General features: G+C 37.1%; 1 protein-coding gene across 3 annotated transcripts in view; it reads left to right on the forward strand.

The window, feature by feature from the left end:
• Positions 1-13,049, forward strand: part of LOC131437852 (WD repeat-containing protein 47) — a 228,282-nt gene that overhangs the window by 169,111 nt on the left and 46,122 nt on the right. The window lies entirely within an intron of this gene.

Consider the following 13,049-nt stretch of genomic DNA (forward strand, 5'->3'; position numbering starts at 1 on the left):
GAGATAATTGGACAGTCACACAGACTCAAACGAATAACAAGACAGTTACTCTAAAAGAAATAACTTGTACCTGAAAATTGTTAAAACTGCTGCTTATGCTTTAAAAAGGAAGGTTTATTAGCAAATTTATTGCTGTTGATCTGTAACATCGTATTCTAGTCATAAAACGACTATTTATTTTCGATTTATTTTGGGTTTGTGGTAAGACACTAAAGCTGTCTTGAACTAAGTTCTTACTTTCCCCATACTGCCAACCAGAAACAGATAAAGGGAAAAGATAGATAGAAGAAAAAACAAAAAAATCTTTTTTTTTTGTTCCGATTATAGAGATTTTAACCTCAAGGTCACTCGCCTCTTCGGGCCAAAAAAGCTTCTGACCCTATGTGCGATGTTGGAAAAGGCATCGATTAACCCCACACCCTATACCCGTCGCCTAAGCAAGAAAATCTGTTTTAATCCACCTAGTGGTGTAATCATGCCATTCTCAAAAAGATTGTTTGAGTCTAAATTTGTGAAAATCTACTCAGCCGTCTCTGAGAAAATGGAGAGAGTTCCGTTATTCAGTTTCTGGGACTTCCGGAACCAGTATAGCTGAAATCGGTTCGTTCGACCAGTAACTAATACAACCAATAAATTGAAACAATTTTGAGTCAAACTTAAAAGAATTTTTCCTTTTCCAGCATTACCGCTTTAAATGACGGGTTGCAATTTTATAAACACTTGACCCCTTGTAATCCCGGAACTGAGAATCGTACCCGGACAAAATTCTACACATACTTATTGAAATATAATACCTTTCATTCGAATCTAAGTTCATGAAAATCGGTCCAGCTATTTTTAAAAATTTGGAGTGATTTGGAGTACACACTGAAAGACTGAAATCAGCATTTAGGCGAAAAAATTAGTTGATTTTCTGATTTTAATTAGTTGTTTTTTTAGACAACTAAAAACTCTTACTTTTGCTAATTTAGATGTTTTAATTCTCATTCCCTTAATAATAGTAAAATATTATTATGTTTACGTTTCGTCTTTGACTCATCAGTGCATAGCAGTTCAAATTGAACTGCTTTATGCAAAACTCGGCAGTTCAATTTGAACCGCTAAGCAGACGTAAAGTTTCTGCTACTTACAGAACACTTGTTTTCTTTGCATCGAAATGCAATGTCTATACTGACGTGCCGAACAAAAACGTGTTTTCGACTTTTTCTGGCCGATGCAGGTTTGGTCATTCAGGGATGCAAAACTCGGCTGTTCAATTTGAACCGCTAAGCAGACGTAGTTTTTGCTACTTACGAAACGTAAACATATCAAAATCGGTTATGTGCCCTAACACAAAATTTGGTTAACCCCTGAATGAGTAAAATATTAGTTGAAATTGCTATTTGTTAGTTGAATTCACCGATTGAACGTGCTGTCATTTCTTAGCTAAGACACACTCAATTTTCATTCAACTAAATTTTTAGTTGAATTAGAAAAATAAAATGTTGTTTTCAACCAACATGAATGGTTGAATTGGCTTCTGCAATCTGCAGCTATATGGCCCCCTGTCACCGAAAAAACAGTAACACCGTAATGACTACTAGCCACTAGATGGCACACTACTACCGAAAAGAATTTGTCAGTCGTGGTTGTCTTTTCTATATTGGTAAGTGTAAATACGATATTAATGACATTAATGAAACATAAACTTCTTTTTAAAATTTTTCTTCTAAAACGCTGTTTTCTTCATTCGACTTCGCGAAATCGACTGAAAACTTTGAGCACTCGAAAAACAAAAACCGAATACAAGTAGTACACCAGACGGCGTAGCCCGGAAGGTTGGAAGATACAAAAAACTTCGTTTGACATATACAATCAGAGTTCAACATTCGAAACTCACTTCACTGTTCCACGTTAAAACATTTTCACGCACAATCGCTTAAAATGCGCAGTTTACGGCAGTTTTACACATCGGTTTAGAAATTTAAATATGGATATATCGTAACAAATGCGAAAAATATCGAAACAATTTGCAAGCAGTTTCAACAAGACTATTCTTTTTAGCTTTGTAATGGATTGTTTTGCTTTGACACTTCTCATGAGTTTTTGGCTAATAAACTTGTTAATAAAACCAATTTCATTTTTGTTTTCTTTGTGCTGTCTTAGGGCAATAATGGTGATAGATAAATAGAGTCAAATTTACTGATTTTAATCACAAAACTGATTGTCAATGAGAATTTCGTGTCGGATTGGAATATTGCTGGTTTGTGTCCACGATATTCGTCAACAAAATACATTCTCTAAAAACAAGAGGTTTTTTCAGCAGAGTAAATTCTGGATTTCAACTAATTTATTTGGGTAATTTTGTTGTTGATTTTAACACAACTAATTCAAAAACAGTAATACGAATTAGGCGCAGTGCTAATTTCGGTCGTTCCGTGCACTGTTTTCGGTACTTCCAGAACCGGGAACGAAAATCCGGTATGCCCAAAATCATTGAAATTTGATAGGGTTCTATGGGATTGCAAGACCTTTGATTTGAACCTAAGCTTGTAAAAATTGGTTGAATGGTCTTTGAGCAAATCGGGTGAACTTTATTATTATTTTGCACATTTTACCCCCTTACACCGGAACCGGAAGTTGGATCAGGATGAAATTCAATAGCTGGCTATGGGACTATAGGGTCTTTCATTTAAATCTGAGTTGATAAAAATCGAGTTTGCGTTCTCTAAGAAAATCGATAGCTTTTCTTTGCACATTTTATCCCGTTACTCTCGAACCGGACGTTTGATTCGGGTGAAATGCAATAGCAAACTGTTGAACCGAGAGACTTCCAATTTAAAGGCCAAAATTTTGGGTTTTGATACTTGCGCAGCAATCATTTCGAAATAAAATGGAATGGTCGACTGTGGCATTATTTAATGATGCACAGAAAGGTTTTTTTTTCATAAATTTGTTGTGCCACTAGTATACGCATATTTCTTGCCACACAGATTGCACTTCGCCTTTCGTGACTGTTGGTCTACATCGAAGAATTTCCGCAAACCACTTTGTGTTGGAGCCATGATGATTTCACATTTCACTTATTTTCTCAAAAATTTTCATGTCATAACCTTTATGTCGATACACGGATACTACACTAGAAGACAATTTCTGTTGAACATTTAGGAGTTTTGTTGGTTTGTGCAAATAGCACATTGCGGTTTAAACTGAACTACTAAGCGCGAGATGGCAGTTCAATTTGAACTGCTTTAAGCTGATCTGATGAGCCGAAGGCAAAACGCGAAGAAATAGAAACAATTCCTGTTGTTATTACGACGGAACCAGGAATGGACGGAGCGGAGCACCAGGCTCGCGCATGTATTGGTATGACGTGGGCTTGCTGTCGTTAAAATTCGTACTCGCTAATCTCGCGTCGTCCCATAGGCACACTGAGATAGAGTTCAATGAGTGTGAAAAATTGAAATGATTGAAGCTTCTGAGAGTATGTGCGTGTTTTGTTGATGGTCTTCGCTTACTTCACTCTCTTTCAGTGCACTTGTGGGACGAAGCGAGGTTGTCGAGAACGAATTTCAACGACGGCTAGTCCACGTCATACCAATCCATGGACAAACCTGGCCCTTCGTCGAATCCGAAGAAAAAAAAAAGTTTTCCATTGGGGGTGGATATAGCGGGATGGGTTAGTCGATGCCTTTCACGCAGTCCACCTGTGTTCGATTCCCAACCCCGCACATAGCCTTAGAAAATTTTTTTGGCGTCAAAGCTAGTAACGATGAAAATCATTACTGATTTCTCGTTCTATTGAAACATGAATAGTAATTATTTTACAAAGTAGTAACACTTACTTACATTTTCTACTCATATATATTCAACGTTTACGCAGAGAGAACGGAAAACGAAAACAAAAGAAATGTTGTTAGCGTCTACCGCATGTGGCATTTTGCACACCCCAATGCATGCGTTGACATTGTGTGCGTGCGAAAGAATAAGGAAAAACTCATTTATTTTTATAACTCGCACGAAATCTTTCGATAAAAACGTTTATCAGGCACAATTTATATACGAATCGATAGAAAAATTAATTATCTAGAATCGTATGTTCTTGGAATTTCCGTTTTCTTTCCCGTTTTCTCACAATTTTGGGTAAAGTGCGTGAAACCCCGGGATAGGCAGCGAACTCCCGTGACCACGGCGAAGCGCTACCTTAAAACAAAAAAAATCCGTCGTAATGGGAATTGACAGTATCGATAGTAACAGTATCACCCTGATGCGATATCGATACCAAAAATAACCGATTCTTGAAAGAAAGTATCGATATCTCAAAGTATCGACTCGGTATCGGACATCTCTATTACACACACACACACACACACAAACAGACATTTTGTATACTCGACGAACTGAGTCGAATGGTATTCGGCTCTTTGGACTCGGTTCGAAAGTCGGTTTTCACAGAGTCTGCATAAATTTTCTAAACGAGAATAAACGAAAATTTAAAAAAGGAAACCCCAGAAGGAAAAAGTAGAACGTACAACCTTCTCCCTACTGTGAAGATGCTTGTGGAGATGCAAGGAGGAAGTTACAGATTCAAGTTCCCAAATTTGCATTTTTCTCGCTATTTCATTCATCTATCTTTTCCCTACAAATATATCTTGAGTGCGATTTATTCAGGATGCGAGGACACCTTGAGAAAATTTATTGCTCTTAAGTTGTAAAGCAATACTCTAGTCAAAAATTACTTTTTTGAGCGGTTAGACAATTGAAAGTTATATGAAGGGGTTTAACACACTTCAGATGTCAAGGCGTAATACTTGATCTATGTGAAGGATTTTCAATAATTTTCGCGCTTCAAATGAATTAATACATACAAACCAATTCGTACCCTCTCATTCGGCTACTAACGCAGAAAGCGAAAGCACCCAGTTGACGGCGTTCTATTGACCAAATGTCATCATAGACACACGGGAAGTCATGAGATAGGAACTTGTGAGCACCAAGTTATTTCCCCTTTTGACGACCCAAAAGGTTCTGATTTTTTGTCTTTTTATTTCTCTGTTCATGAGCTGCATACAAGGCTGCCAACTGCTCTGTGGCACAAGGCACCCGATTTTGCATTTTAAGATCTTTATTAATCAAAATGTTTTTTATACAATACTCGAATCCTCATGAAATTTGTAAAATCCTAGTTTCTGATACTCAGTTTTATTATTTTCAGCAAAACTAAACAAAAAAACTTACATTCTATGAATTTAATGCTAAAAAATCTTGAAACGATTAATTTACATTGCCATTGCAAAATGAGGTTATTTTTTTCGTTCGAAGTAATCAAATATTTTTGGTGAAATATTGACAAAGGTGACTGAAATTACTCACTTTACTTACAATAAAAAAATCAAATAAATTCCGTCAATACTTTTCGACCGGTTTTCCGTTCTGGAAGTATTTATTTTTTTTATTTATTTATTTTTCTCTAATTCATCCGACAATAAAAGGTCTTAATGAATATAATGTAGTCAAGTTATAAAATAGTGGAACGTAACACTTTCTGCGCAAATTTATGTGTAGGTTCGCCGAAATCGAAGAGATGTTCAACAGTCCCAAATGTTCTGATGCATGCTGTTATCGGTTCATAGAATCCAAACGTCGTTCGGTGAAATCTCGGTTGAAGTAAACCAGTAGAACGTAGCGATCGTTGTGAAGCACGGAAATCAAGACTCGATAAAAGCTTCGAAGAGTCAATATCGCCGTTTACTATTTTCGCAACAATAATTGCTTGCTGAATTTTTCTGCGCCGTTCCAGTGTGTCCAAACCAATCAGACGGCAGCCATCGGGATACGGTGGAAGATCTAGCGGATTTTGCCAGGGTAGATTCCTTAGAGCGAATCGAACAAATCTTTTCTGCACACGTTCAATTCGTAAACTTCAAGCTAGTTAATACGGACTCCAAACTATGCTAACATTTTCAAGTATAGGCCGAACTAGCGAGCAGTATAATGCCTTTAAACAATGTGGATCCTTAAAATCACGTCCGATCTTAGCAATAAATCCTAATTGTCGAGTAGCTTTTGTAATTAATGTGGAACGATGTAAATTAAAAGTTAGTTTGGAATCCAACAAAACACCAAGGTCATTAACACGATCAACTCTTTGAAGCGTTTGTCCGTCAATTTTATAGTCAAAAAGTAATGGATTCAAAATTCGGTGGAATGTTATGACCTGACATTTTGCTATGCTGACGATAAGCCAGTTCCTTCGACACCAGGTAACAAATTCATCCAGAAGCTTTTGAAGACGCACACAGTCGTCAATAGAGCGTACCTCAAGGTAAAGTTTCAAATCGTCGGCGTAAACTAATTTGCAGTAACTATCGAGCAGCAAAAAAGCGTCATTAAAAAACAGCGAGAACAGAAGTGGACCCAAGTTGCTGCCTTGAGGTACACCAGATATGTTGGAGAACGAGGATGACATACAGGAATCAAGCTTGACTCGTAAGACTCTACCACTTAAGTAAGAGCAAAGCCAGTCAATGAACTTTTGTGTTGCGCCCAGACGCGATAACTTGCACAAAAGAATACGGTGATCAATTTGGTCGAATGCCGCTTTTAGATCAGTATATACGGCATCAATTTGTACTTTTTCTTCCAAACGTGAAATACAGGTCGAGGTAAAATCCAGAATCGGAAATAGTGTTAAAAAAACTCCGAAAATGGGTACGAACCACTTCGACCCATAACATAAGTCATTAGAAACGCATAATTACACCACTAGGTGAACTAGGTTTTCTTTTGATTATTTTCTGAACTCTACTTTTATTACTCGTAAGCTAAAAAAATCGAAAATATGTGTTATTTGATTAGACAGTATGGAGTGGTTTGTTCTGAAAATATAATTTGTGTTTTTACCAGTTGAATCTTGCAATGTTTGTTGAAACCAAGATTCCAAAATAAAATGCACAACAAAAATTTACAGTATTTTATAATAATTAACATTAAATGAAACCATAGAAATCTATTCAAAAATTCAAGACGCCCTTATGAATATTCTTAACGATAGACTTGGTAAATTTTCACTGTATTATACCGCAAACACATGAAATACGTTTCTAATCCTTTTGAAGACTATTTTACCTGAATTTATGTTAGTTGTAATGTCCCGGGTTGGCGGTTCAATGCACAGGGCACTGGTTTTACAAGCCAGTTGTCGTATGTTCGAGCCTCGATCTGAAAGAATTCCTAGTGTCAGTAGGATCGTAGCACCAGTCATGCAACGATTCTGTACGCTATGAATCGGCTGCGAAGTCTGTTGAAACAGAAGGCCAAGTTTCATAAAAGAAATGCAGTACTAAGGCTTTGCTTTTGGAGTATTTGTAATCCTTTCGCCATTTTTAAAATGGCATGTATTCGAAGTAACCCATTTGCTATGTTACTCATGTAACTCTTCAATATCTACTTCTAGTACAGTAAAAGATATTTTATCTCTTTGCTCAGAAAATTTGCAAAATCGAAGGAGTGTTATCAAACGAGAGTCTGAATACGATAACAACATTATGGATAGCTGAACTTCTCAGAAAATATCGTCTAAAACTGATTGTTCGAAAACTTAAATCAAATTTAAATTTCAGATTTAAAATTCGCACGAACTCCTTTGAAAATGTATGAATTTTCGCAAGCAGCCCACTACCCATAACATAAATTCATCGATAGCATGATTTATATATTCATTTATCATTGGATATTACAGTCTGAATGATTCGAATGTTACTTGTGTATGCAACATATAAAGAAACGTAACGAAACATTAAACTTTCACTGGTTGACAACCAATCGAAGGCCATAAATCAAAGTCGGTCTTTAGCGCACAGAATCCATTACTCATGTCTGCGTACTCTTATCGGCGAATCTTAAATGAATTAATGTTGCTTTTAAGATAACTGATGGTTTATGACGGTTCGATGCGAACAGAATTTCTGGCTCACAACGCGCCACGTTCCTGGGGGAAGAAAAGTTGTCCGGACCGTTAATTTGCGTGCACTGCATTTGCCGCCACTCGTGCATACTGTTAGTTGCACCAGAAATGTCCAAATGTTCTTCACTAAGGTATGCACTCGAAAGAAGTGTGCCATTTTTAATCAGCTTTCCGTTACTATCGAACGATAGGAGGAAATAGAAAACAAAAACTGCAGTGTAGCTTAGACAATTTCCAGTTCTGAATTTCACCCGACACGAATCTGTTTCGTAGCCATCTGCAATCAGTTGATGTGAGAGCAGCAGTCAATTCTTGGATTTCCTTCGTCGTTAAAAATACAGGCGACACTCGACGACGCAGCATGCAGTCGGAGGCGGTGGACAATTTTTGCATCCCCGTTTGCAGAGGCAACCGACATTCTTTCAGCTTAACTCGACCAGTCGCTCGAGGTCCAAATCGATGGACGATTTCACCACCAGTGCCTTCTTGTTCGAGAACGGGTACAACCGGTACCGGACGCGTGCCGGCAAATTGCTGAACAACGGCAGCAGTGTAAATAGCAGTCATAGCATAGGTAACAACACAATCAACACCAGCAGTAACAACAACAGTTCCAGCAGTCCGAGCCACTCGGGAATCCACAGCAACGGGCTGCGACACTTCAACAACAATTTTTCGAGTAACAATCTTAACGGTGGCCATAGTTACAACGAGCGCTTGAATGGTGGCGGAGGCAGGTTCATTTCGATGAAGAACCACTCTGTGGATAATCTGTTGGATAATGAAATTAATTACGAAAGTTATTATCAGGTAAGGTTTTTTTCTATATTTTTTATTATTTACAAAGTATTGTTTATTTTTTGCTTGTTTCATTCCCGGTAGAAATTTTTGTGAACGAATTTTGTTGTGTTATGTTTTTTTTAACTGAAATATTTTTTTGCACTTCTAACGCAAGGAGAATCAATTCTATTTTTTTCTCTAAAATAAAAGAAAAACTGAAAGAAAGGAATTTCGTGAAAATATCTTAAACCCAGAGATGACATTATGCATCCAAGATGAATCGATTTTTGGTGCCAGTGCCCTTATTTTCTTGCGTTTCGACTTGCATAAAGCGGACGCAGGAGTCAGGAAGGTGTTATATCAGGCGCGTATACAAAGAGGTTTTTAGGGACTCAAACCGCTTCCGAAACGGATAATTATGTTATGAAAACTCATCAAACACGATTTGTTGTCCCAGAAAGTCACTTTCCATATTTTGTTTTCTAGAGGCTAGAAAAATTTTGTGCTAGGGCACATAACCGTTTTTAATATTTTTACGTTCCGTCTTTGACGTAAAGTTTCTGCTACTTACAGAACATTTTTTGTTTTGCAACGGAGAGCAATGTCTTTTCTGACGTGCCGAACGAAAACGTGTTTTCGACTATTTCTGGCCGATGCAGGTTTGGTCATACAGGGGTTAGCCAAATTTTGTGCTAGGGCACATAACCGTTTTTAATATTTTTACGTTTCGTGATGAGTCAAAAAGGAAACGTAAAAATATTAAAAACGGTTATGTGCCCTTGCACATTATTTTTCCAAAATTGATCTCGATTATCTTTTGAAAATGACTAGACATTTTTACATTTTTTTTTGCAAACAAAAAAAATAGAATAGAAAAAGAACAAATCCTACAAAAATTTGTTGTGCTGTTGAAGTTCTCAAAATAAGTCTAATTTTCGAATAAAAATACAGAAAAAAATCTAATCAAATTTTACACTGAAAAAAATTTATCTTAATAACGCCATTCTTTATTTGAATGAAATTTTGTCCGAAAATCGATATTTATGTCCCTTCCAACCTTCCATATATTGTAAGATGGGCGTTTTGAAGGAATAAAAATTTCTCTAATAAAAACTTTTTCCTAGTTATTTAGGGGTTTGGTACCGCGTGGGTACCGGATTTGTGCTAAGTACACATAACTATTTTCTTTTTTTACGTTTCGCTTTCAGCTCATCAGTTGGTACCCACGCGGTACCAAACCACTAAATAACTACTATCTGTTGACGGCCAGAACGTCGTCACTTAGTTTCGTTTCTTTCGGCACGTCAGTAAAGACATAGCACTTCGATGTGATAAGTGTATATGTAAGTGTTGCTGTAATTTTTTTCACGACCATAAATCCTTTCATTTGACCCTAAGATTGGGAATATTGGTTTTGAGACCAGTTCAGATTTTTTTTTGCGTTTTTTAATTCCGGAACCGGAAGTCGGATCAAAATAAAATTCAGGAACTTTGTATGAGACAATTATAGCTTTAATTTAAATTTAAAAGTTTGTGAGAATCAGTTCAGCTTCAGTTAGTGCACTTATTTTCATTTTTTTTGCACATATCACCCTGTTATTCCGGAACCGAAATTCGGATTCGAATAAAATTCAGGAACATTGTGTGGGGTTACAAGACCTTTCATTTGAATCTAAATACAAATCGGTTCAGCCATCTCCGAGAAATGTGAGTGCAAAAAAATGTTACATACATACATACACACACACATACACACATACAGACATTTTGCGTACGCGACGAACTGAATCGAATGGTATATGCCACTCGACCACTCGGGCCTCGGTTCAAAAGTCGGTTTTCATAGTGATTGCATAACCTTTCTATATGAAAAAGGCTAAACCTATTCTTAATACGTAGTAAAAGTAAAGTAAAAAGGATCAGGATCATTTCACCGAAAGCCATTTCGCCTAAGGCCGTTTCGCCGAAGGGTCATTTCGCCGAAAGGGTCATTTCGCCGAAAGGGTCATTTTGCCGATTCCTGCAATTGTCTTAATATTATAATTGAAATTGATTTAAAATAAAAACAAATGAATGATAATACGTTAACGCCCGTTTTGTTGACCTACAATTGTACTTCTTGAATAAATATTGATTCTTGTACTCTTGAATAAAGATTGATTCATGAACTTAAGAGCGGAGTTCCCAAGGAAACTTGTTGACTATTAGCCACTAAGCATCAAAGTAATTGTATAGGTGTATCTACCAAGCAAATGTATGTGGTATTTTTCGTTTACTAAGTGAGAAAATATCTAATGCGGCTTCGCCACATCGATTTGATTCGTGTGCTGTCCGACCTCGCTACCGCTGGTTCGGACCTAACTAAAGCAAAGAAACCTAGCTTTGAGTAGACCAGGTAATCGAGGCGGTTACAGGTTTGTATGCAAGAGGCCGCCGCTTCCGACGGCGGGTCGGCGGCCAACTCAGCCGGCGTCGCCTCGGCGGCTATATGCCGCCGAGACATCTTGCCTTCGGTTGTGTGGCTGTGCCACATCAGTTATACAGGAGGCATAATAATACAAAAAGTAATAATATAATGTATTCAAATTACCCTTTCGGCGAAATATCCCTTTCGGCGAAATGTCCCTTTCGGCGAAATGACCTATTTGGCGAAACGACTTTCGACGAAATGGCGCTCGGCGAAACGATTTTCGGCGAAATTGTTTTCGGCGAAGTGACCCGCTCCCAAGTAAAAACTATATTCTTATTCATCGAAATTGTCTCATTAAAATATGGTTTGCCGTTTTATGAAGATAATTTATGAAGATAATTTCTTCCTAATTTCGAAGTTCCGTCCAATAACCCAATTTTGGATGTAATGGTTCTAAGTAGTTTTTTATAAGGCCCATTAAAAAATATACTTATATATAATAGGATAGTTATGTATACTTAATGGTAAGTTATATTCACTTCTCGGTTGAGTTGTATTTATACAATTTTAGGTTGAACATAGCTTACCTCATTTTAGCTTAGTGAACGATCCGGAAGTGACAGTCATTTGATGTTCGAAATTAATCAGACACCCAAAAGTAGCTTTCAAACGAGCCTAAATTTGTTTAAATCGGTTGAGCTATCTCTGGGAAAATTGAATGGTAAAAATACACATACACACACCGACATTTTCCGATCTCGTAGAACTGAGTCGAATGGTATTTAAAACTATGGGTCTCCGAGGCTCCGAAAGTCAAGTTTTCCAGTAATTCTAATACCTTTCTATGGAGAGAAATAAAATCGGCTCAAAAAAGCTGCCAAACAAGCGGCAGCTTTCTTGGATTTTATGTGATGTAATCAAACTTGTAACCGAAAATATCAAAACTTTCTTGGCCACCCGGCCACATCGAGAGTCATTTTGAACATTTGCGAGAGAGCATGGAGAGGAATGTAATACGCACAGCGAGCCACGTGGTTTTACGCGACCTACTGGCCTCAGCCCTTAAGGCCTTTTACGACATGGAAGCAGTAACCCAGTGGATCTACTCTAGGCTGGGGAAAAGGTTTATTATTACCCCCAAAATTTATGCTAGGCGCAAAAACCATTTTGCATGTTTACGTTTCCTCTTCGACTCATCATTTTTTGGCCGCCGGATCTCACATGGCCTGGACAAGGATGGTCCTGACCGGAGAAAGATAATAGGTACTATCAACCTCCCATTGGACACCAGCCCGCTTCAATAAAGGATTCAAGAAATAGTACAGTAACTGTTAAACATCAATATTAGTTATTGCATCTTATATTGTTATTGATAAAATATTTCAATTATACTAAGTACAACTGATCTAATAGTTTCATCTTCGAAAAAAAAGAAAAATGTTTGTAATATTATTCTATTCTGAATGTTAAAATAACCACCCTATGAGATATTTGTCTTCTGTAAATATTTTACTCTATGTTTGATATTACAATGACTGAATTTGCGGCATTGTTATTATCCTCTCATGCAGATTTAGTTGTAATTTTTGATATTTTAAGTTTTATTATAAACTAGCTTATGTTAAGTTTTTCCATTGAATTATTTGGTTTTAATAATAAAGTTTGCTATTGGTTTGCCAATTCCTTCCTATCAGGGTTGAATCGACGTGTGAAATGATCATGGGCTTCGCCGAATCTGCTGTATTACGTTTTTTTGCCGCCAACATCATTCTGTTTGCCGTTTCTAACGTTTGACGATATTTAGTGAAAATTTATTATGGCGTTGAAAATTCAAAATATAAAAAAAATTGAACACGGAATTCATACAATTGTTTTTTTTTCGCTGAATGGACCACGCATTACATCGTAGAAACA

The sequence above is a fragment of the Malaya genurostris genome, chromosome 3 (genome assembly GCF_030247185.1).
Source record: "Malaya genurostris strain Urasoe2022 chromosome 3, Malgen_1.1, whole genome shotgun sequence".
Classification (NCBI taxonomy): Eukaryota; Metazoa; Arthropoda; class Insecta; order Diptera; family Culicidae; genus Malaya; species Malaya genurostris.